The sequence below is a fragment of the Bicyclus anynana genome, chromosome 18 (assembly GCF_947172395.1).
Source record: "Bicyclus anynana chromosome 18, ilBicAnyn1.1, whole genome shotgun sequence".
Taxonomy (NCBI): Eukaryota; Metazoa; Arthropoda; class Insecta; order Lepidoptera; family Nymphalidae; genus Bicyclus; species Bicyclus anynana.
Window position 1 is genome coordinate 6106186 of NC_069100.1, and position 3803 is coordinate 6109988.

Genomic DNA, 3803 nt, shown 5'->3' on the forward strand with positions numbered 1-3803 from the left:
ACGCGAGCGCGCTCCCCCGCCGCGAGGCGAGAGGGGCGCGCCGCGAGAGCGCACGGCGCCGCCGCGCGAGTCCGGACGTCGAGTCCGCCTACGCGTGCGCGTCAGCGGCACGCACGTACACGTGCGCGCGTACGTCGCCACAGATTCACCGTAAACGGAAGGGTCGGTGGGACGAGCGCGCACGGACGCACGCACACGCACACACGTGTGATATTTTTGAGCGGACCTGCGGAGCGCGTGCGCCGCCGCCGATCGAGAGACACTCTCGTCGAACGGCGCACGCACGCACTGCACCGGACGCGCCACGTGTCGCACTGTGTGGACAGTGTGGTGTGTGTATTTATGCAGCCGGCCCTCAGACAGGAGTGGTCCTGGATGTTTCTCCACGGACCGAAATGTACGTTCGAAATGTCGATGTTCAAATGTGTCCTGCAGTTCACACTATGACGCGCAGTTAACTGCGTTCTTCATCGACCCGCGAGCCAAGTGATCCACCGTCCAGGGTAATGGTTTTCATTTTCTCGTTTTTTGTTGTGCACATGCGTTGTCGTTTTGTTGGGTGGTACGAGTGAGCGAGTGAGTGAGTGAGTGAGTGAGTGAGTGAGTGAGGTTAGATCGGTGCGTCTCTGACAACACGAGCACGCGCAAACGCAAACATGTGCGTACGCGGTACGTTAATGATCCTTCCGCAGGTTCCCCTACGGAAACCTTGTTACGACTTTTACTTCCTCTAAATGATCAAGTTTGGTCAACTTCCCAGCAACGCCGACGGCCGTGAAGCCACCGCGTGTCGGTCCGAAGACCTCACTAAATCATTCAATCGGTAGTAGCGACGGGCGGTGTGTACAAAGGGCAGGGACTTAATCATCGCGGGCTTATGACCCGCGATTACTAGGAATTCCTCGTTTATGGGGGATAATTGCAAACCCCAATCCCCAGCACGAAGGAGTTTCAACGGGTTGCCCGGGCCTCTAGGCCAGGGAGAACATGCTGATTCCTTCAGTGTAGCGCGCGTGCGGCCCAGGACATCTAAGGGCATCACAGACCTGTTATTGCTCAATCTCGTGCGCCTCGAAGACGCCGGTCCCTCTAAGAAGAACTTTAATACGCCGCCAGTGAGTTGCGCGACCGGAGTCGCGCACACCTAAATGACGACGCCTATTTAGCAGGCTAGAGTCTCGTTCGTTACCGGAATTAACCAGACAAATCGCTCCACCAACTAAGAACGGCCATGCACCACCACCCACCGAATCAAGAAAGAGCTGTTAATCTGTCAATCCTTCCGGTGTCCGGGCCTGGTGAGATTTCCCGTGTTGAGTCAAATTAAGCCGCAGGCTCCACTCCTGGTGGTGCCCTTCCGTCAATTCCTTTAAGTTTCAGCTTTGCAACCATACTCCCCCCGGAGTCCAAAATCTTTGGTTTCCCGGAAGCTGCCCGCCGAGCCATTGTAGTAACGTCGGCGGATCGCTAGATGACATATTTACGGTTAGAACTAGGGCGGTATCTAATCGCCTTCGAACCTCTAACTTTCGTTCTTGATTGATGAAAACACCTTTGGCAAATGCTTTCGCTGATGTTCGTCTTGCGACGATCCAAGAATTTCACCTCTAACGTCGCAATACGAATGCCCCCAGTTATCCCTATTAATCATTACCTCGGAGTTCTGAAAACCAACAAAATAGAACCGAGATCATATTCTATTATTCCATGCACGAAATATTCAAGCGGCATTTTGAGCCCGCTTTGAGCACTCTAATTTGTTCAAAGTAAAATTGTCGGCCCATCTCGACACTCAACGAAGAGCACCGCGATAGGATTTTGATATTGAACCGTCGCGTTAACGACGGCTCACCGACGATATGCTCCGCAGACGTGTCAGTATCACCGCGGATGCGGTGCACCGACAGCGCGGCGCACAAATGCAACTACGAGCTTTTTAACCGCAACAATTTTAGTATACGCTATTGGAGCTGGAATTACCGCGGCTGCTGGCACCAGACTTGCCCTCCAATTGTTCCTCGTTAAAATATTTAAAGTGTACTCATTCCGATTACGAGGCCTCGTAAGAGTCCCGTATCGTTATTTTTCGTCACTACCTCCCCGTGCCGGGAGTGGGTAATTTGCGCGCCTGCTGCCTTCCTTGGATGTGGTAGCCGTTTCTCAGGCTCCCTCTCCGGAATCGAACCCTGATTCCCCGTTACCCGTGACAACCATGGTAGTCGCAGAAACTACCATCGAAAGTTGATAAGGCAGACATTTGAAAGATGCGTCGCCGGTACTGGACCGTGCGATCGGCAAAAGTTATCCAGATTCATCAAAATTAACGACTTCGGACGCGAGGCCCTCCGTCGATTGGTTTTGATCTAATAAAAGCACTCGTCCCATCACTGGTCAGAGTTCTGATTGCATGTATTAGCTCTAGAATTACCACAGTTATCCAAGTAACCGAGTAAGATCTAAGGAACCAAAACTGATATATTGAGCCATTCGCGGTATCGCCTTAATACGGCTTGCACTGAGACATGCATGGCTTAATCTTTGAGACAAGCATATAACTACTGGCAGGATCAACCAGGGAGCAGATATCGATATATCATCTAAGCTCTCTTCCCCCCGCCACACGACCCACAAACACACACCCACACTTCGTCCCCAACCCGGAAGCTCGACGGACACACGTCGCACGCGACAGGCGGGGGAGTGGGTGGTGGTGTGCGTGCGTGGCAGAGGGCCTCTGAAGCACGTGATCGCGCCACGGCTCCGGCGAACGGAGCGCGGCGCGGTGCCCGACATTGTGCAAGAAGAGCGTACACGACGCAATCTCACAGGACACGTCCTCCGACCGCACAGAAAAGTATGCCATTAGACACTCTCGCAGTGCTGTCGTCGGGTCCCAAAGAAACTTGAACGTTCTATGAACGAGACGTACATACCACACACGGCGCTCCACTGCTAGAGTGAAGCCGTAAGTGTTTTAACAGTGACTCTGCGGAAAACCACACGTGGGTCGTCGCCCGGAGTGTGAGAGACCGTCATCCAGACTCACTGATTGCTCAATCAAGTTGGGAGTACACATTGTTCCAGGGCGACACACGATGCCGCCCCGCACACAGTAAATCAAGCTACCGACACCGTGGTTTGTGAATTTCTCGCCGTACGACGATTATACATACTACACGGGGTGTGGAAAAGCGTCAAACGCGATTCCGTCGGTTGCAACGCCGTTGTTTTTTTTTGTTTTTGAACGTACGCGCGCGCGCACACGCACCACGTTGTATATTCGTATATATACATACGTACACACACATATAAATTAATATATTGACATGTACGTACGTACGTATATATTCAAACATATCGCAAAACACAATAACACGCGCGCACGCGCACACGCACAACACGCGCCGTGTCACGTCGACACCCGAGAAGAAAAGCGAGCGCCACCAGACTCTCACACAATCACCTCAAACGTCGACGCGCCACGACCCTGTCATAGTAGTAAACGCGCTGACGGCGCAATCTGTGTACATGTGTATGTGTTATTTTGAACGAATCAAAAAATCGAGCCGTTCGTTTATTGTGTGTCCCGAAAACGGGCCGGAAAAACATTTTCGACTACGAAAATGACTCGGAGGGGGGGGGGGGGGGGGGGGGGGGGTTTTTGGGGTTTGGCGGATGGCGAGGTGTTTCGTGAACAACTTTTTCTACACTTTCTACTCGACTAGTTGTTGTTGTTGTTGTTGTTGTTGTTGTTGTTGTTGTTGTTGTTGTTGTTGTTGTTGTTGTTGTTGTTTAGGGTATTT

General features: G+C 52.2%; 2 non-coding genes across 2 annotated transcripts; both read right to left on the minus strand.

Moving 5' to 3' along the window:
- Nucleotides 1-349: 349 nt before the first annotated feature.
- LOC128199132 (5.8S ribosomal RNA) lies at nt 350-506 on the minus strand. The gene has a single exon (XR_008251810.1). It is a non-coding gene; the product is annotated as a 5.8S ribosomal RNA (ribosomal RNA).
- A 169-nt stretch (nt 507-675) lies between these two features.
- LOC128199001 (small subunit ribosomal RNA) lies at nt 676-2578 on the minus strand. Its single transcript, XR_008251704.1, has one exon. It is a non-coding gene; the product is annotated as a small subunit ribosomal RNA (ribosomal RNA).
- Nucleotides 2579-3803: the final 1225 nt, after the last annotated feature.